Genomic DNA, 21,265 nt, shown 5'->3' with positions numbered 1-21,265 from the left:
CCAGGGAGCACATCCAGACCCCACAAGCGTGTAGTAATTCCTCCTCCAGGGAGCACATCCAGACCCCACAAGCCTGCATTAATTCCTCCCCCAGGGAGCACATCCAGACCCCACAAGCGTGCAGTAATTCCTCCTCCAGGGAGCACATCCAGACCCCACAAGCATGCATTAATTCCTCCTCCAGGGAGCACATCCAGACCCCACAAGCGTGCATTAATTCCTCCTCCAGGGAGCACATCCAGACCCCACAAGCATGCAGTAATTCCTCTCCCCAGGGAGCACATCCAGACCCCACAAGCATGCAGTAATTCCTCCTCCAGGGAGCACATCCAGACCCCACAAGCGTGCATTAATTCCTCCTCCAGGGAGCACATCCAGACCCCACAAGCGTGCAGTAATTCCTCTCCCCAGGGAGCACATCCAGACCCCACAAGCATGCAGTAATTCCTCCTCCAGGGAGCACATCCAGACCCCACAAGCCTGCATTAATTCCTCCTCCAGGGAGCACATCCAGACCCCACAAGCGTGCAGTAATTCATCTCCCCAGGGAGCACATCCAGACCCCACAAGCATGCATTAATTCCTCCCCCAGGGAGCACATCCAGACCCCACAAGCCTGCATTAATTCCTCCTCCAGGGAGCACATCCAGACCCCACAAGCGTGCAGTAATTCCTCTCCCCAGGGAGCACATCCAGACCCCACAAGCATGCAGTAATTCCTCCTCCAGGGAGCACATCCAGACCCCACAAGCCTGCAGTAATTCCTCCTCCAGGGAGCACATCCAGACCCCACAAGCCTGCATTAATTCCTCCTCCAGGGAGCACATCCAGACCCCACAAGCCTGCATTAATTCCTCCTCCAGGGAGCACATCCAGACCCCACAAGCCTGCATTAATTCCTCCTCCAGGGAGCACATCCAGACCCCACAAGCGTGCATTAATTCCTCCTCCAGGGAGCACATCCAGACCCCACAAGCGTGCATTAATTCCTCCTCCAGGGAGCACATCCAGACCCCACAAGCCTGCATTAATTCCTCCTCCAGGGAGCACATCCAGACCCCACAAGCGTGCATTAATTCCTCCTCTAGGGAGCACATCCAGACCCCACAAGCGTGCATTAATTCCTCCTCCAGGGAGCACATCCAGACCCCACAAGCGTGCATTAATTCCTCCTCCAGGGAGCACATCCAGACCCCACAAGCGTGCAGTAATTCCTCCTCCAGGGAGCACATCCAGACCCCACAAGCATGCAGTAATTCCTCCTCCAGGGAGCACATCCAGACCCCACAAGCGTGCATTAATTCCTCCTCCAGGGAGCACATCCAGACCCCACAAGCGTGCATTAATTCCTCCTCCAGGGAGCACATCCAGACCCCACAAGCATGCAGTAATTCCTCTCCCCAGGGAGCACATCCAGACCCCACAAGCGTGCAGTAATTCCTCTCCCCAGGGAGCACATCCAGACCCCACAAGCGTGCAGTAATTCCTCCTCCAGGGAGCACATCCAGACCCCACAAGCGTGCATTAATTCCTCCTCCAGGGAGCACATCCAGACCCCACAAGCATGCATTAATTCCTCCTCCAGGGAGCACATCCAGACCCCACAAGCGTGCATTAATTCCTCCTCCAGGGAGCACATCCAGACCCCACAAGCATGCATTAATTCCTCCTCCAGGGAGCACATCTAGACCCCACAAGCGTGCAGTAATTCCTCTCCCCAGGGAGCACATCCAGACCCCACAAGCATGCAGTAATTCCTCCTCCAGGGAGCACATCCAGACCCCACAAGCATGCATTAATTCCTCCTCCAGGGAGCACATCCAGACCCCACAAGCGTGCATTAATTCCTCCTCCAGGGAGCACATCCAGACCCCACAAGCCTGCATTAATTCCTCCTCCAGGGAGCACATCCAGACCCCACAAGCATGCAGTAATTCCTCCTCCAGGGAGCACATCCAGACCCCACAAGCGTGCATTAATTCCTCCTCCAGGGAGCACATCCAGACCCCACAAGCATGCAGTAATTCCTCCTCCAGGGAACACATCCAGACCCCACAAGCATGCATTAATTCCTCCTCCAGGGAGCACATCCAGACCCCACAAGCATGCAGTAATTTCTCCTCCAGGGAGCACATCCAGACCCCACAAGCGTGCAGTAATTCCTCTCCCCAGGGAGCACATCCAGACCCCACAAGCGTGCAGTAATTCCTCCTCTAGGGAGCACATCTAGACCCCACAAGCATGCAGTAATTCCTCCTCCAGGGAGCACATCCAGACCCCACAAGCCTGCATCAATTCCTCCCCCAGGGAGCACATCCAGACCCCACAAGCGTGTAGTAATTCCTCCTCCAGGGAGCACATCCAGACCCCACAAGCCTGCATTAATTCCTCCCCCAGGGAGCACATCCAGACCCCACAAGCGTGCAGTAATTCCTCCTCCAGGGAGCACATCCAGACCCCACAAGCGTGTAGTAATTCCTCCTCCAGGGAGCACATCCAGACCCCACAAGCCTGCATTAATTCCTCCTCCAGGGAGCACATCCAGACCCCACAAGCCTGCATCAATTCCTCCCCCCAGGGAGCACATCGAGACCCCACAAGCCTGCATCAATTCCTCTCCCCAGGGAGCACATCCAGACCCCACAAGCGTGCAGTAATTCCTCCTCCAGGGAGCACATCCAGACCCCACAAGCCTGCAGTAATTCCTCTCCCCAGGGAGCCCAACCAGACCCCACAAGCATGCATTAATTCCTCTCCCCAGGGAGCACATCCAGACCCCACAAGCCTGCATCAATTCCTCTCCCCAGGGAGCCCAACCAGACCCCACAAGCGTGCATTAATTCCTCCCCCAGGGAGCCCAACCAGACCCCACAAGCCTGCATCAATTCCTCTCCCCAGGGAGCACATCCAGACCCCACAAGCATGCAGTAATTCCTCCTCCAGGGAGCACATCCAGACCCCACAAGCGTGCATTAATTCCTCCTCCAGGGAGCACATCCAGACCCCACAAGCATGCAGTAATTCCTCTCCCCAGGGAGCACATCCAGACCCCACAAGCATGCAGTAATTCCTCCTCCAGGGAGCACATCCAGACCCCACAAGCATGCAGTAATTTCTCCTCCAGGGAGCACATCCAGACCCCACAAGCGTGCAGTAATTCCTCTCCCCAGGGAGCACATCCAGACCCCACAAGCGTGCAGTAATTCCTCCTCTAGGGAGCACATCTAGACCCCACAAGCATGCAGTAATTCCTCCTCCAGGGAGCACATCCAGACCCCACAAGCGTGCAGTAATTCCTCTCCCCAGGGAGCACAACCAGACCCCACAAGCCTGCATCAATTCCTCCTCCAGAGAGCACATCCAGACCCCACAAGCCTGCATCAATTCCTCCCCCAGGGAGCACATCCAGACCCCACAAGCGTGTAGTAATTCCTCCTCCAGGGAGCACATCCAGACCCCACAAGCCTGCATTAATTCCTCCCCCAGGGAGCACATCCAGACCCCACAAGCGTGTAGTAATTCCTCCTCCAGGGAGCACATCCAGACCCCACAAGCCTGCATTAATTCCTCCTCCAGGGAGCACATCCAGACCCCACAAGCCTGCATTAATTCCTCCTCCAGGGAGCACATCCAGACCCCACAAGCCTGCATCAATTCCTCCCCCCAGGTAGCACATCGAGACCCCACAAGCCTGCATCAATTCCTCTCCCCAGGGAGCACATCCAGACCCCACAAGCGTGCAGTAATTCCTCCTCCAGGGAGCACATCCAGACCCCACAAGCGTGCATTAATTCCTCTCCCCAGGGAGCCCAAACAGACCCCACAAGCATGCATTAATTCCTCTCCCCAGGGAGCACATCCAGACCCCACAAGCCTGCATTAATTCCTCCTCCAGGGAGCACATCCAGACCCCACAAGCGTGCATTAATTCCTCCTCCAGGGAGCACATCCAGACCCACAAGCGTGCAGTAATTCCTCTCCCCAGGGAGCACATCCAGACCCCACAAGCATGCAGTAATTCCTCCTCCAGGGAGCACATCCAGACCCCACAAGCGTGCATTAATTCCTCCTCCAGGGAGCACATCCAGACCCCACAAGCATGCAGTAATTCCTCTCCCCAGGGAGCACATCCAGACCCCACAAGCGTGCAGTAATTCCTCCTCCAGGGAGCACATCCAGACCCCACAAGCATGCAGTAATTCCTCCTCCAGGGAGCACATCCAGACCCCACAAGCCTGCATCAATTCCTCCCCCAGGGAGCACATCCAGACCCCACAAGCGTGTAGTAATTCCTCCTCTAGGGAGCACATCTAGACCCCACAAGCATGCAGTAATTCCTCCTCCAGGGAGCACATCCAGACCCCACAAGCCTGCATCAATTCCTCCCCCAGGGAGCACATCCAGACCCCACAAGTGTGCATTAATTCCTCCTCCAGGGAGCACATCCAGACCCCACAAGCCTGCATTAATTCCTCCTCCAGGGAGCACATCCAGACCCCACAAGCATGCAGTAATTCCTCCTCCAGGGAGCACATCCAGACCCCACAAGCGTGCATTAATTCCTCCTCCAGGGAGCACATCCAGACCCCACAAGCATGCAGTAATTCCTCCTCCAGGGAGCACATCCAGACCCCACAAGCATGCATTAATTCCTCCTCCAGGGAGCACATCCAGACCCCACAAGCATGCAGTAATTTCTCTTCCAGGGAGCACATCCAGACCCCACAAGCGTGCAGTAATTCCTCTCCCCAGGGAGCACATCCAGACCCCACAAGCGTGCAGTAATTCCTCCTCTAGGGAGCACATCTAGACCCCACAAGCATGCAGTAATTCCTCCTCCAGGGAGCACATCCAGACCCCACAAGCCTGCATCAATTCCTCCCCCAGGGAGCACATCCAGACCCCACAAGCGTGTAGTAATTCCTCCTCCAGGGAGCACATCCAGACCCCACAAGCGTGCAGTAATTCCTCCTCCAGGGAGCACATCCAGACCCCACAAGCGTGTAGTAATTCCTCCTCCAGGGAGCACATCCAGACCCCACAAGCCTGCATTAATTCCTCCTCCAGGGAGCACATCCAGACCCCACAAGCCTGCATCAATTCCTCCCCCCAGGGAGCACATCGAGACCCCACAAGCCTGCATCAATTCCTCTCCCCAGGGAGCACATCCAGACCCCACAAGCGTGCAGTAATTCCTCCTCCAGGGAGCACATCCAGACCCCACAAGCCTGCAGTAATTCCTCTCCCCAGGGAGCCCAACCAGACCCCACAAGCATGCATTAATTCCTCTCCCCAGGGAGCACATCCAGACCCCACAAGCATGCATCAATTCCTCTCCCCAGGGAGCCCAACCAGACCCCACAAGCGTGCATTAATTCCTCCCCCAGGGAGCCCAACCAGACCCCACAAGCCTGCATCAATTCCTCTCCCCAGGGAGCACATCCAGACCCCACAAGCGTGCATTAATTCCTCCTCCAGGGAGCACATCCAGACCCCACAAGCATGCAGTAATTCCTCCTCCAGGGAGCACATCCAGACCCCACAAGCATGCAGTAATTTCTCCTCCAGGGAGCACATCCAGACCCCACAAGCATGCAGTAATTTCTCCTCCAGGGAGCACATCCAGACCCCACAAGCGTGCAGTAATTCCTCTCCCCAGGGAGCACATCCAGACCCCACAAGCGTGCAGTAATTCCTCCTCTAGGGAGCACATCTAGACCCCACAAGCGTGCAGTAATTCCTCCTCCAGGGAGCACATCCAGACCCCACAAGCGTGCAGTAATTCCTCTCCCCAGGGAGCACAACCAGACCCCACAAGCCTGCATCAATTCCTCCCCCAGGGAGCACATCCAGACCCCACAAGCATGCATTAATTCCTCCCCCAGGGAGCACATCCAGACCCCACAAGCGTGCAGTAATTCCTCCTCCAGGGAGCACATCCAGACCCCACAAGCGTGCATTAATTCCTCCTCCAGGGAGCACATCCAGACCCCACAAGCCTGCATTAATTCCTCCTCCAGGGAGCACATCCAGACCCCACAAGCGTGTAGTAATTCCTCCTCCAGGGAGCACATCCAGACCCCACAAGCCTGCATTAATTCCTCCCCCAGGGAGCACATCCAGACCCCACAAGCGTGCAGTAATTCCTCCTCCAGGGAGCACATCCAGACCCCACAAGCGTGCATTAATTCCTCCTCCAGGGAGCACATCCAGACCCCACAAGCCTGCATTAATTCCTCCTCCAGGGAGCACATCCAGACCCCACAAGCGTGTAGTAATTCCTCCTCCAGGGAGCACATCCAGACCCCACAAGCGTGTAGTAATTCCTCCTCCAGGGAGCACATCCAGACCCCACAAGCCTGCATCAATTCCTCCCCCCAGGTAGCACATCGAGACCCCACAAGCCTGCATCAATTCCTCTCCCCAGGGAGCACATCCAGACCCCACAAGCGTGCAGTAATTCCTCCTCCAGGGAGCACATCCAGACCCCACAAGCGTGCATTCATTCCTCTCCCCAGGGAGCCCAAACAGACCCCACAAGCATGCATTAATTCCTCTCCCCAGGGAGCACATCCAGACCCCACAAGCCTGCATTAATTCCTCCTCCAGGGAGCACATCCAGACCCCACAAGCGTGCATTAATTCCTCCTCCAGGGAGCACATCCAGACCCACAAGCATGCAGTAATTCCTCCTCCAGGGAGCACATCCAGACCCCACAAGCATGCAGTAATTCCTCCTCCAGGGAGCACATCCAGACCCCACAAGCATGCAGTAATTCCTCTCCCCAGGGAGCACATCCAGACCCCACAAGCATGCAGTAATTCCTCCTCCAGGGAGCACATCCAGACCCCACAAGCGTGCATTAATTCCTCCTCCAGGGAGCACATCCAGACCCCACAAGCGTGCATTAATTCCTCCTCCAGGGAGCACATCCAGACCCCACAAGCATGCAGTAATTCCTCTCCCCAGGGAGCACATCCAGACCCCACAAGCGTGCAGTAATTCCTCCTCCAGGGAGCACATCCAGACCCCACAAGCATGCAGTAATTCCTCCTCCAGGGAGCACATCCAGACCCCACAAGCATGCAGTAATTCCTCCTCCAGGGAGCACATCCAGACCCCACAAGCCTGCATCAATTCCTCCCCCAGGGAGCACATCCAGACCCCACAAGCGTGTAGTAATTCCTCCTCTAGGGAGCACATCTAGACCCCACAAGCATGCAGTAATTCCTCCTCCAGGGAGCACATCCAGACCCCACAAGCCTGCATCAATTCCTCCCCCAGGGAGCACATCCAGACCCCACAAGCGTGCAGTAATTCCTCCTCTAGGGAGCACATCTAGACCCCACAAGCATGCAGTAATTCCTCCTCCAGGGAGCACATCCAGACCCCACAAGCCTGCATCAATTCCTCCCCCAGGGAGCACATCCAGACCCCACAAGCGTGTAGTAATTCCTCCTCCAGGGAGCACATCCAGACCCCACAAGCCTGCAGTAATTCCTCTCCCCAGGGAGCACATCCAGACCCCACAAGCGTGCAGTAATTCCTCTCCCCAGGGAGCACATCCAGACCCCACAAACCTGCAGTAATTCCTCTCCCCAGGGAGCACATCCAGACCCCACAAGCCTGCAGTAATTCCTCTCCCCAGGGAGCACATCCAGACCCCACAAGCGTGCAGTAATTCCTCTCCCCAGGGAGCACATCCAGACCCCACAAGCGTGCAGTAATTCCTCTCCCCAGGGAGCACATCCAGACCCCACAAGCGTGCAGTAATTCCTCTCCCCAGGGAGCACATCCAGACCCCACAAGTGTGCAGTAATTCCTCTCCCCAGGGAGCACATCCAGACCCCACAAGCGTGCATTAATTCCTCTCCCCAGGGAGCACATCCAGACCCCACAAGCGTGCAGTAATTCCTCTCCTCCAGGGAGCACATCCAGACCCCACAAGCGTGCATTAATTCCTCTCCCCAGGGAGCCCATCCAGACCCCACAAGCCTGCAGTAATTCCTCTCCCCAGGGAGCACATCCAGACCCCACAAGCGTGCAGTAATTCCTCTCCCCAGGGAGCACATCCAGACCCCACAAGCGTGCATTAATTCCTCTCCCCAGGGAGCACATCCAGACCCCACAAGCGTGCAGTAATTCCTCTCCCCAGGGAGCACAACCAGACCCCACAAGCCTGCATCAATTCCTCCTCCAGAGAGCACATCCAGACCCCACAAGCCTGCATCAATTCCTCCCCCAGGGAGCACATCCAGACCCCACAAGCGTGTAGTAATTCCTCCTCCAGGGAGCACATCCAGACCCCACAAGCCTGCATTAATTCCTCCCCCAGGGAGCACATCCAGACCCCACAAGCCTGCATTAATTCCTCCTCCAGGGAGCACATCCAGACCCCACAAGCCTGCATTAATTCCTCCTCCAGGGAGCACATCCAGACCCCACAAGCCTGCATCAATTCCTCCCCCCAGGTAGCACATCGAGACCCCACAAGCCTGCATCAATTCCTCTCCCCAGGGAGCACATCCAGACCCCACAAGCGTGCAGTAATTCCTCCTCCAGGGAGCACATCCAGACCCCACAAGCGTGCATTAATTCCTCTCCCCAGGGAGCCCAAACAGACCCCACAAGCATGCATTAATTCCTCTCCCCAGGGAGCACATCCAGACCCCACAAGCCTGCATTAATTCCTCCTCCAGGGAGCACATCCAGACCCCACAAGCGTGCATTAATTCCTCCTCCAGGGAGCACATCCAGACCCACAAGCGTGCAGTAATTCCTCTCCCCAGGGAGCACATCCAGACCCCACAAGCATGCAGTAATTCCTCCTCCAGGGAGCACATCCAGACCCCACAAGCGTGCATTAATTCCTCCTCCAGGGAGCACATCCAGACCCCACAAGCATGCAGTAATTCCTCTCCCCAGGGAGCACATCCAGACCCCACAAGCGTGCAGTAATTCCTCCTCCAGGGAGCACATCCAGACCCCACAAGCATGCAGTAATTCCTCCTCCAGGGAGCACATCCAGACCCCACAAGCCTGCATCAATTCCTCACCCAGGGAGCACATCCAGACCCCACAAGCGTGTAGTAATTCCTCCTCTAGGGAGCACATCTAGACCCCACAAGCATGCAGTAATTCCTCCTCCAGGGAGCACATCCAGACCCCACAAGTGTGCATTAATTCCTCCTCCAGGGAGCACATCCAGACCCCACAAGCCTGCATTAATTCCTCCTCCAGGGAGCACATCCAGACCCCACAAGCATGCAGTAATTCCTCCTCCAGGGAGCACATCCAGACCCCACAAGCGTGCATTAATTCCTCCTCCAGGGAGCACATCCAGACCCCACAAGCATGCAGTAATTCCTCCTCCAGGGAGCACATCCAGACCCCACAAGCATGCATTAATTCCTCCTCCAGGGAGCACATCCAGACCCCACAAGCATGCAGTAATTTCTCTTCCAGGGAGCACATCCAGACCCCACAAGCGTGCAGTAATTCCTCTCCCCAGGGAGCACATCCAGACCCCACAAGCGTGCAGTAATTCCTCCTCTAGGGAGCACATCTAGACCCCACAAGCATGCAGTAATTCCTCCTCCAGGGAGCACATCCAGACCCCACAAGCCTGCATCAATTCCTCCCCCAGGGAGCACATCCAGACCCCACAAGCGTGTAGTAATTCCTCCTCCAGGGAGCACATCCAGACCCCACAAGCGTGCAGTAATTCCTCCTCCAGGGAGCACATCCAGACCCCACAAGCGTGTAGTAATTCCTCCTCCAGGGAGCACATCCAGACCCCACAAGCCTGCATTAATTCCTCCTCCAGGGAGCACATCCAGACCCCACAAGCCTGCATCAATTCCTCCCCCCAGGGAGCACATCGAGACCCCACAAGCCTGCATCAATTCCTCTCCCCAGGGAGCACATCCAGACCCCACAAGCGTGCAGTAATTCCTCCTCCAGGGAGCACATCCAGACCCCACAAGCCTGCAGTAATTCCTCTCCCCAGGGAGCCCAACCAGACCCCACAAGCATGCATTAATTCCTCTCCCCAGGGAGCACATCCAGACCCCACAAGCATGCATCAATTCCTCTCCCCAGGGAGCCCAACCAGACCCCACAAGCGTGCATTAATTCCTCCCCCAGGGAGCCCAACCAGACCCCACAAGCCTGCATCAATTCCTCTCCCCAGGGAGCACATCCAGACCCCACAAGCATGCAGTAATTCCTCCTCCAGGGAGCACATCCAGACCCCACAAGCGTGCATTAATTCCTCCTCCAGGGAGCACATCCAGACCCCACAAGCATGCAGTAATTCCTCCTCCAGGGAGCACATCCAGACCCAACAAGCATGCAGTAATTTCTCCTCCAGGGAGCACATCCAGACCCCACAAGCGTGCAGTAATTCCTCTCCCCAGGGAGCACATCCAGACCCCACAAGCATGCAGTAATTCCTCCTCCAGGGAGCACATCCAGACCCCACAAGCATGCAGTAATTTCTCCTCCAGGGAGCACATCCAGACCCCACAAGCGTGCAGTAATTCCTCTCCCCAGGGAGCACATCCAGACCCCACAAGCGTGCAGTAATTCCTCCTCTAGGGAGCACATCTAGACCCCACAAGCATGCAGTAATTCCTCCTCCAGGGAGCACATCCAGACCCCACAAGCGTGCAGTAATTCCTCTCCCCAGGGAGCACAACCAGACCCCACAAGCCTGCATCAATTCCTCCCCCAGGGAGCACATCCAGACCCCACAAGCGTGTAGTAATTCCTCCTCCAGGGAGCACATCCAGACCCCACAAGCCTGCATTAATTCCTCCCCCAGGGAGCACATCCAGACCCCACAAGCGTGCAGTAATTCCTCCTCCAGGGAGCACATCCAGACCCCACAAGCGTGCATTAATTCCTCCTCCAGGGAGCACATCCAGACCCCACAAGCCTGCATTAATTCCTCCTCCAGGGAGCACATCCAGACCCCACAAGCGTGTAGTAATTCCTCCTCCAGGGAGCACATCCAGACCCCACAAGCGTGTAGTAATTCCTCCTCCAGGGAGCACATCCAGACCCCACAAGCCTGCATCAATTCCTCCCCCCAGGTAGCACATCGAGACCCCACAAGCCTGCATCAATTCCTCTCCCCAGGGAGCACATCCAGACCCCACAAGCGTGCAGTAATTCCTCCTCCAGGGAGCACATCCAGACCCCACAAGCGTGCATTCATTCCTCTCCCCAGGGAGCCCAAACAGACCCCACAAGCATGCATTAATTCCTCTCCCCAGGGAGCACATCCAGACCCCACAAGCCTGCATTAATTCCTCCTCCAGGGAGCACATCCAGACCCCACAAGCGTGCATTAATTCCTCCTCCAGGGAGCACATCCAGACCCACAAGCATGCAGTAATTCCTCCTCCAGGGAGCACATCCAGACCCCACAAGCATGCAGTAATTCCTCCTCCAGGGAGCACATCCAGACCCCACAAGCATGCAGTAATTCCTCTCCCCAGGGAGCACATCCAGACCCCACAAGCATGCAGTAATTCCTCCTCCAGGGAGCACATCCAGACCCCACAAGCGTGCATTAATTCCTCCTCCAGGGAGCACATCCAGACCCCACAAGCGTGCATTAATTCCTCCTCCAGGGAGCACATCCAGACCCCACAAGCATGCAGTAATTCCTCTCCCCAGGGAGCACATCCAGACCCCACAAGCGTGCAGTAATTCCTCCTCCAGGGAGCACATCCAGACCCCACAAGCATGCAGTAATTCCTCCTCCAGGGAGCACATCCAGACCCCACAAGCATGCAGTAATTCCTCCTCCAGGGAGCACATCCAGACCCCACAAGCCTGCATCAATTCCTCCCCCAGGGAGCACATCCAGACCCCACAAGCGTGTAGTAATTCCTCCTCTAGGGAGCACATCTAGACCCCACAAGCATGCAGTAATTCCTCCTCCAGGGAGCACATCCAGACCCCACAAGCCTGCATCAATTCCTCCCCCAGGGAGCACATCCAGACCCCACAAGCGTGCAGTAATTCCTCCTCTAGGGAGCACATCTAGACCCCACAAGCATGCAGTAATTCCTCCTCCAGGGAGCACATCCAGACCCCACAAGCCTGCATCAATTCCTCCCCCAGGGAGCACATCCAGACCCCACAAGCGTGTAGTAATTCCTCCTCCAGGGAGCACATCCAGACCCCACAAGCCTGCAGTAATTCCTCTCCCCAGGGAGCACATCCAGACCCCACAAGCGTACAGTAATTCCTCTCCCCAGGGAGCACATCCAGACCCCACAAACCTGCAGTAATTCCTCTCCCCAGGGAGCACATCCAGACCCCACAAGCCTGCAGTAATTCCTCTCCCCAGGGAGCACATCCAGACCCCACAAGCGTGCAGTAATTCCTCTCCCCAGGGAGCACATCCAGACCCCACAAGCGTGCAGTAATTCCTCTCCCCAGGGAGCACATCCAGACCCCACAAGCGTGCAGTAATTCCTCTCCCCAGGGAGCACATCCAGACCCCACAAGTGTGCAGTAATTCCTCTCCCCAGGGAGCACATCCAGACCCCACAAGCGTGCATTAATTCCTCTCCCCAGGGAGCACATCCAGACCCCACAAGCGTGCAGTAATTCCTCTCCTCCAGGGAGCACATCCAGACCCCACAAGCGTGCATTAATTCCTCTCCCCAGGGAGCCCATCCAGACCCCACAAGCCTGCAGTAATTCCTCTCCCCAGGGAGCACATCCAGACCCCACAAGCGTGCAGTAATTCCTCTCCCCAGGGAGCACATCCAGACCCCACAAGCGTGCAGTAATTCCTCTCCCCAGGGAGCACATCCAGACCCCACAAGCGTGCATTAATTCCTCTCCCCAGGGAGCACATCCAGACCCCACAAGCGTGCAGTAATTCCTCTCCTCCAGGGAGCACATCCAGACCCCACAAGCATGCATTAATTCCTCTCCCCAGGGAGCACATCCAGACCCCACAAGCCTGCAGTAATTCCTCTCCCCAGGGAGCACATCCAGACCCCACAAGCGTGCAGTAATTCCTCTCCCCAGGGAGCACATCCAGACCCCACAAGCGTGCAGTAATTCCTCTCCCCAGGGAGCACATCCAGACCCCACAAGCGTGCAGTAATTCCTCTCCCCAGGGAGCACATCCAGACCCCACAAGCGTGCATTAATTCCTCCTCCAGGGAGCACATCCAGACCCCACAAGCGTGCATTAATTCCTCCTCCAGGGAGCACATCCAGACCCCACAAGCGTGCAGTGATTCCTCCTCCAGGGAGCACATCCAGACCCCACAAGCGTGCAGTAATTCCTCTCCTCCAGGGAGCACATCCAGACCCCACAAGCATGCATTAATTCCTCCTCCAGGGAGCACATCCAGACCCCACAAGCGTGCAGTAATTCCTCCTCCAGGGAGCACATCCAGACCCCACAAGCGTGCAGTAATTCCTCTCCTCCAGGGAGCACATCCAGACCCCACAAGCATGCATTAATTCCTCCTCCAGGGAGCACATCCAGACCCACAAGCATGCATTAATTCCTCTCCCCAGGGAGCCCATCCAGACCCCACAAGCCTGCAGTAATTCCTCTCCCCAGGGAGCACATCCAGACCCCACAAGCGTGCAGTAATTCCTCTCCCCAGGGAGCACATCCAGACCCCACAAGCGTGCAGTAATTCCTCTCCCCAGGGAGCACATCCAGACCCCACAAGCGTGCAGTAATTCCTCTCCCCAGGGAGCACAACCAGACCCCACAAGCGTGCATTAATTCCTCCCCCAGGGAGCACATCCAGACCCCACAAGCGTGCATTAATTCCTCCTCCAGGGAGCACATCCAGACCACACAAGCATGCAGTAATTCCTCCTCCAGGGAGCACATCCAGACCCCACAAGCGTGCAGTAATTCCTCTCCCAGGGAGCACATCCAGACCCCACAAGCGTGCAGTAATTCCTCTCCCAGGGAGCACATCCAGACCCCACAAGCGTGCAGTAATTCCTCTCCCCAGGGAGCACATCCAGACCCCACAAGCGTGCAGTAATTCCTCTCCCCAGGGAGCACATCCAGACCCCACAAGCATGCAGTAATTCCTCCTCCAGGGAGCACATCCAGACCCCACAAGCGTGCAGTAATTCCTCTCCCAGGGAGCACATCCAGACCCCACAAGCGTGCAGTAATTCCTCTCCCAGGGAGCACATCCAGACCCCACAAGCGTGCAGTAATTCCTCTCCCCAGGGAGCACATCCAGACCCCACAAGCGTGCAGTAATTCCTCTCCCCAGGGAGCACATCCAGACCCCACAAGCGTGCATTAATTCCTCCTCCAGGGAGCACATCCAGACCCCACAAGCGTGCATTAATTCCTCCTCCAGGGAGCACATCCAGACCCCACAAGCGTGCATTAATTCCTCCTCCAGGGAGCACATCCAGACCCCACAAGCGTGCAGTAATTCCTCTCCCCAGGGAGCACATCCAGACCCCACAAGCGTGCAGTAATTCCTCTCCCCAGGGAGCACATCCAGACCCCACAAGCGTGCATTAATTCCTCCTCCAGGGAGCACATCCAGACCCCACAAGCGTGCAGTAATTCCTCCTCCAGGGAGCACATCCAGACCCCACAAGCCTGCATTAATTCCTCCTCCAGGGAGCACATCCAGACCCCACAAGCGTGCAGTAATTCCTCCCCCCCCCCCCCCAGGGAGCACATCCAGACCCCACAAGCGTGCATTAATTCCTCCTCCAGGGAGCACATCCAGACCCCACAAGCATGCAGTAATTCCTCTCCCCAGGGAGCACAACCAGACCCCACAAGCGTGCAGTAATTCCTCCTCCAGGGAGCACATCCAGACCCCACAAGCGTGCATTAATTCCTCCTCCAGGGAGCACATCCAGACCCCACAAGCGTGCAGTAATTCCTCTCCCCAGGGAGCACATCCAGACCCCACAAGCGTGCATTAATTCCTCCTCCAGGGAGCACATCCAGACCCCACAAGCGTGCAGTAATTCCTCCTCCAGGGAGCACATCCAGACCCCACAAGCCTGCATTAATTCCTCCTCCAGGGAGCACATCCAGACCCCACAAGCGTGCAGTAATTCCTCCCCCCCCCCCAGGGAGCACATCCAGACCCCACAAGCGTGCATTAATTCCTCCTCCAGGGAGCACATCCAGACCCCACAAGCATGCAGTAATTCCTCTCCCCAGGGAGCACAACCAGACCCCACAAGCATGCAGTAATTCCTCCTCCAGGGAGCACATCCAGACCCCACAAGCGTGCAGTAATTCCTCTCCCCAGGGAGCACATCCAGACCCCACAAGCGTGCAGTAATTCCTCCTCCAGGGAGCCCAACCAGACCCCACAAGCGTGCAGTAATTCCTCCCCCGCCCCCCCCCCCAGGGAGCACATCCAGACCCCACAAGCATGCAGTAATTCCTCTCCCCAGGGAGCACAACCAGACCCCACAAGCGTGCAGTAATTCCTCCTCAGGGAGCACATCCAGACCCCACAAGCATGCATTAATTCCTCCTCCAGGGAGCACATCCAGACCCCACAAGCGTGCATTAATTCCTCCTCCAGGGAGCACATCCAGACCCCACAAGCATGCATTAATTCCTCCTCCAGGGAGCACATCCAGACCCCACAAGCGTGCAGTAGTTCCTCCCCCCAGGGAGCACATCCAGACCCCACAAGCGTGCAGTAATTCCTCCTCCAGGGAGCACATCCAGACCCCACAAGCCTGCATTAATTCCTCCCCCAGGGAGCACATCCAGACCCCACAAGCGTGCAGTAATTCCTCCTCCAGGGAGCACATCCAGACCCCACAAGCATGCATTAATTCCTCCTCCAGGGAGCACATCCAGACCCCACAAGCATGCAGTAATTTCTCTTCCAGGGAGCACATCCAGACCCCACAAGCGTGTAGTAATTCCTCCTCTAGGGAGCACATCTAGACCCCACAAGCATGCAGTAATTCCTCCTCCAGGGAGCACATCCAGACCCCACAAGCCTGCATCAATTCCTCCCCCAGGGAGCACATCCAGACCCCACAAGCGTGCATTAATTCCTCCTCCAGGGAGCACATCCAGACCCCACAAGCCTGCATTAATTCCTCCTCCAGGGAGCACATCCAGACCCCACAAGCGTGCAGTAATTCCTCCCCCAGGGAGCACATCCAGACCCCACAAGCGTGCATTAATTCCTCCTCCAGGGAGCACATCCAGACCCCACAAGCATGCAGTAATTCCTCCTCCAGGGAGCACATCCAGACCCCACAAGCATGCATTAATTCCTCCTCCAGGGAGCACATCCAGACCCCACAAGCATGCAGTAATTTCTCTTCCAGGGAGCACATCCAGACCCCACAAGCGTGCAGTAATTCCTCTCCCCAGGGAGCACATCCAGACCCCACAAGCGTGCAGTAATTCCTCCTCTAGGGAGCACATCTAGACCCCACAAGCATGCAGTAATTCCTCCTCCAGGGAGCACATCCAGACCCCACAAGCCTGCATCAATTCCTCCCCCAGGGAGCACATCCAGACCCCACAAGCGTGTAGTAATTCCTCCTCCAGGGAGCACATCCAGACCCCACAAGCCTGCATTAATTCCTCCCCCAGGGAGCACATCCAGACCCCACAAGCGTGCAGTAATTCCTCCTCCAGGGAGCACATCCAGACCCCACAAGCGTGTAGTAATTCCTCCTCCAGGGAGCACATCCAGACCCCACAAGCATGCAGTAATTCCTCCTCCAGGGAGCACATCCAGACCCCACAAGCCTGCATCAATTCCTCCCCCCAGGGAGCACATCGAGACCCCACAAGCCTGCATCAATTCCTCTCCCCAGGGAGCACATCCAGACCCCACAAGCGTGCAGTAATTCCTCCTCCAGGGAGCACATCCAGACCCCACAAGCCTGCAGTAATTCCTCTCCCCAGGGAGCCCAACCAGACCCCACAAGCATGCATTAATTCCTCTCCCCAGGGAGCACATCCAGACCCCACAAGCCTGCATCAATTCCTCTCCCCAGGGAGCCCAACCAGACCCCACAAGCGTGCATTAATTCCTCCCCCAGGGAGCCCAACCAGACCCCACAAGCCTGCATCAATTCCTCTCCCCAGGGAGCACATCCAGACCCCACAAGCAAGCAGTAATTCCTCCTCCAGGGAGCACAACCAGACCCCACAAGCGTGCATTAATTCCTCCTCCAGGGAGCACATCCAGACCCCACAAGCATGCAGTAATTCCTCCTCCAGGGAGCACATCCAGACCCCACAAGCATGCAGTAATTCCTCCCCCAGGGAGCACATCCAGACCCCACAAGCGTGTAGTAATTCCTCCCCCAGGGAGCACATCCAGACCCCACAAGCGTGCAGTAATTCCTCCTCCAGGGAGCACATCCAGACCCCACAAGCGTGCATTAATTCCTCCTCCAGGGAGCACATCCAGACCCCACAAGCCTGCATTAATTCCTCCTCCAGGGAGCACATCCAGACCCCACAAGCGTGTAGTAATTCCTCCTCCAGGGAGCACATCCAGACCCCACAAGCGTGTAGTAATTCCTCCTCCAGGGAGCACATCCAGACCCCACAAGCCTGCATCAATTCCTCCCCCCAGGTAGCACATCGAGACCCCACAAGCCTGCATCAATTCCTCTCCCCAGGGAGCACATCCAGACCCCACAAGCGTGCAGTAATTCCTCCTCCAGGGAGCACATCCAGACCCCACAAGCGTGCATTAATTCCTCTCCCCAGGGAGCCCAAACAGACCCCACAAGCATGCATTAATTCCTCTCCCCAGGGAGCACATCCAGACCCCACAAGCCTGCATTAATTCCTCCTCCAGGGAGCACATCCAGACCCCACAAGCGTGCATTAATTCCTCCTCCAGGGAGCACATCCAGACCCACAAGCATGCAGTAATTCCTCCTCCAGGGAGCACATCCAGACCCCACAAGCATGCAGTAATTCCTCCTCCAGGGAGCACATCCAGACCCCACAAGCATGCAGTAATTCCTCTCCCCAGGGAGCACATCCAGACCCCACAAGCATGCAGTAATTCCTCCTCCAGGGAGCACATCCAGACCCCACAAGCGTGCATTAATTCCTCCTCCAGGGAGCACATCCAGACCCCACAAGCGTGCATTAATTCCTCCTCCAGGGAGCACATCCAGACCCCACAAGCATGCAGTAATTCCTCTCCCCAGGGAGCACATCCAGACCCCACAAGCGTGCAGTAATTCCTCCTCCAGGGAGCACATCCAGACCCCACAAGCATGCAGTAATTCCTCCTCCAGGGAGCACATCCAGACCCCACAAGCATGCAGTAATTCCTCCTCCAGGGAGCACATCCAGACCCCACAAGCCTGCATCAATTCCTCCCCCAGGGAGCACATCCAGACCCCACAAGCGTGTAGTAATTCCTCCTCTAGGGAGCACATCTAGACCCCACAAGCATGCAGTAATTCCTCCTCCAGGGAGCACATCCAGACCCCACAAGCCTGCATCAATTCCTCCCCCAGGGAGCACATCCAGACCCCACAAGCGTGCAGTAATTCCTCCTCTAGGGAGCACATCTAGACCCCACAAGCCTGCATCAATTCCTCTCCCCAGGGAGCACATCCAGACCCCACAAGCGTGCAGTAATTCCTCTCCCCAGGGAGCACATCCAGACCCCACAAGCGTGCAGTAATTCCTCTCCCCAGGGAGCACATCCAGACCCCACAAACCTGCAGTAATTCCTCTCCCCAGGGAGCACATCCAGACCCCACAAGCCTGCAGTAATTCCTCTCCCCAGGGAGCACATCCAGACCCCACAAGCGTGCAGTAATTCCTCTCCCCAGGGAGCACATCCAGACCCCACAAGCGTGCAGTAATTCCTCTCCCCAGGGAGCACATCCAGACCCCACAAGCGTGCAGTAATTCCTCTCCCCAGGGAGCACATCCAGACCCCACAAGTGTGCAGTAATTCCTCTCCCCAGGGAGCACATCCAGACCCCACAAGCGTGCATTAATTCCTCTCCCCAGGGAGCACATCCAGACCCCACAAGCGTGCAGTAATTCCTCTCCTCCAGGGAGCACATCCAGACCCCACAAGCGTGCATTAATTCCTCTCCCCAGGGAGCCCATCCAGACCCCACAAGCCTGCAGTAATTCCTCTCCCCAGGGAGCACATCCAGACCCCACAAGCGTGCAGTAATTCCTCTCCCCAGGGAGCACATCCAGACCCCACAAGCGTGCAGTAATTCCTCTCCCCAGGGAGCACATCCAGACCCCACAAGCGTGCATTAATTCCTCTCCCCAGGGAGCACATCCAGACCCCACAAGCGTGCAGTAATTCCTCTCCTCCAGGGAGCACATCCAGACCCCACAAGCATGCATTAATTCCTCTCCCCAGGGAGCCCATCCAGACCCCACAAGCCTGCAGTAATTCCTCTCCCCAGGGAGCACATCCAGACCCCACAAGCGTGCAGTAATTCCTCTCCCCAGGGAGCACATCCAGACCCCACAAGCGTGCAGTAATTCCTCTCCCCAGGGAGCACATCCAGACCCCACAAGCGTGCAGTAATTCCTCTCCCCAGGTAGCACATCCAGACCCCACAAGCGTGCATTAATTCCTCCTCCAGGGAGCACATCCAGACCCCACAAGCGTGCATTAATTCCTCCTCCAGGGAGCACATCCAGACCCCACAAGCGTGCAGTGATTCCTCCTCCAGGGAGCACATCCAGACCCCACAAGCGTGCAGTAATTCCTCTCCTCCAGGGAGCACATCCAGACCCCACAAGCATGCATTAATTCCTCCTCCAGGGAGCACATCCAGACCCCACAAGCGTGCAGTAATTCCTCCTCCAGGGAGCACATCCAGACCCCACAAGCGTGCAGTAATTCCTCTCCTCCAGGGAGCACATCCAGACCCCACAAGCATGCATTAATTCCTCCTCCAGGGAGCACATCCAGACCCACAAGCATGCATTAATTCCTCTCCCCAGGGAGCCCATCCAGACCCCACAAGCCTGCAGTAATTCCTCTCCCCAGGGAGCACATCCAGACCCCACAAGCGTGCAGTAATTCCTCTCCCCAGGGAGCACATCCAGACCCCACAAGCGTGCAGTAATTCCTCTCCCCAGGGAGCACATCCAGACCCCACAAGCGTGCAGTAATTCCTCTCCCCAGGGAGCACAACCAGACCCCACAAGCGTGCATTAATTCCTCCCCCAGGGAGCACATCCAGACCCCACAAGCGTGCATTAATTCCTCCTCCAGGGAGCACATCCAGACCACACAAGCATGCAGTAATTCCTCCTCCAGGGAGCACATCCAGACCCCACAAGCGTGCAGTAATTCCTCTCCCAGGGAGCACATCCAGACCCCACAAGCGTGCAGTAATTCCTCTCCCAGGGAGCACATCCAGACCCCACAAGCGTGCAGTAATTCCTCTCCCCAGGGAGCACATCCAGACCCCACAAGCGTGCAGTAATTCCTCTCCCCAGGGAGCACATCCAGACCCCACAAGCATGCAGTAATTCCTCCTCCAGGGAGCACATCCAGACCCCACAAGCGTGCAGTAATTCCTCTCCCAGGGAGCACATCCAGACCCCACAAGCGTGCAGTAATTCCTCTCCCAGGGAGCACATCCAGACCCCACAAGCGTGCAGTAATTCCTCTCCCCAGGGAGCACATCCAGACCCCACAAGCGTGCAGTAATTCCTCTCCCCAGGGAGCACATCCAGACCCCACAAGCGTGCATTAATTCCTCCTCCAGGGAGCACATCCAGACCCCACAAGCGTGCATTAATTCCTCCTCCAGGGAGCACATCCAGACCCCACAAGCGTGCATTAATTCCTCCTCCAGGGAGCACATCCAGACCCCACAAGCGTGCAGTAATTCCTCTCCCCAGGGAGCACATCCAGACCCCACAAGCGTGCAGTAATTCCTCTCCCCAGGGAGCACATCCAGACCCCACAAGCGTGCATTAATTCCTCCTCCAGGGAGCACATCCAGACCCCACAAGCGTGCAGTAATTCCTCCTCCAGGGAGCACATCCAGACCCCACAAGCCTGCATTAATTCCTCCTCCAGGGAGCACATCCAGACCCCACAAGCGTGCAGTAATTCCTCCCCCCCCCCCCCCAGGGAGCACATCCAGACCCCACAAGCGTGCATTAATTCCTCCTCCAGGGAGCACATCCAGACCCCACAAGCATGCAGTAATTCCTCTCCCCAGGGAGCACAACCAGACCCCACAAGCGTGCAGTAATTCCTCCTCCAG

This window comes from Ranitomeya imitator, chromosome 10, assembly GCF_032444005.1.
Source record: "Ranitomeya imitator isolate aRanImi1 chromosome 10, aRanImi1.pri, whole genome shotgun sequence".
Lineage (NCBI taxonomy): Eukaryota > Metazoa > Chordata > Amphibia > Anura > Dendrobatidae > Ranitomeya > Ranitomeya imitator.
Note: the sequence above shows the minus strand (reverse complement) of the source record.